This window comes from Mastomys coucha, unplaced genomic scaffold (genome assembly GCF_008632895.1).
Source record: "Mastomys coucha isolate ucsf_1 unplaced genomic scaffold, UCSF_Mcou_1 pScaffold3, whole genome shotgun sequence".
Lineage (NCBI taxonomy): Eukaryota > Metazoa > Chordata > Mammalia > Rodentia > Muridae > Mastomys > Mastomys coucha.
The window spans coordinates 142738-143555 of record NW_022196909.1 but is presented as its reverse complement, the minus strand read 5'-3'; the positions used below and the strand labels follow the sequence as shown (position 1 = coordinate 143555).

At 35.6% G+C, this 818-nt stretch overlaps 2 protein-coding genes across 2 annotated transcripts in view; one reads left to right on the top strand and one right to left on the bottom strand.

The window, feature by feature from the left end:
- Trappc3l (trafficking protein particle complex 3 like) overlaps positions 1-818 on the bottom strand; it is a 57735-nt gene that overhangs the window by 9757 nt on the left and 47160 nt on the right. The gene's annotated exons all lie outside the window — the stretch shown is intronic.
- Positions 1-818, top strand: part of Calhm5 (calcium homeostasis modulator family member 5) — a 5231-nt gene that overhangs the window by 3160 nt on the left and 1253 nt on the right. The window lies entirely within an intron of this gene.

Sequence of the window (818 nt, the reverse complement as noted above, 5' to 3'; positions counted from 1 at the left end):
AAAAAAAAAAAAAAAAAAAAAAAAAAAAATCTGTTAGGTTAGCTACCCAAGTTAAACTAGAGCAACAAATTTAGAAGATATGTTAACTATAGACTTTTGCTTTAAAGGTTTAAAAAAGAAGGATCATTCTTATTTAAAAAAGAGTTTGCTTTTTCTAATTTTAGAAATTAAGAAAAAATAATCTTATTCATTAAAGTTTGAAATGACCCCCACCCTTTTTTCTCTCTCAGCCTTTAGATAAGCTTTATTCTTATAGCTTCAGCTCATTACTACATTATGTCTTCTTTTTTCTTTTTTAAAGATTTATTTATTTCATGTATGTGAGTACACTGTCTTTGTCTTCAGACACACCAGAAGAGGGCATCAGATCCCCTTCTCAGATGACTGTGAGCCACCATGTGGTTGCTGGGAATTGAACTCAGGACCTCTGGAAGGTCTGTTGGTGCTCTTAACCACAGAGCCATCTCTCTAGCCCTATGTCTTTTCTTTACTGTGAGCAATGAATTTTGGGACCCAGAGAGTGGCTTCTGCTCTCTACAAACAAAGTCACATGGGAACAGTCACTCAGCAGTATGTACACACATTGAGCAATACCTGGACACCTGTCTAACAAACTGATCATTCATTCATTCAAATGACCACCATGACTTACTAGAAAGAACTCTTTCTTTTACTAATGCTATCTCAATGTGTTTTAGTAGTTAAGCTATTGAACAGTCATTCTTCCCATTTGTCAGCCTTCTGGTTTTTCCTTTGCATAACAGTAATGTTGAGTAGAAAATGACTATTGCTTGGGAGGCAGAGGCAGGCGGATTTCT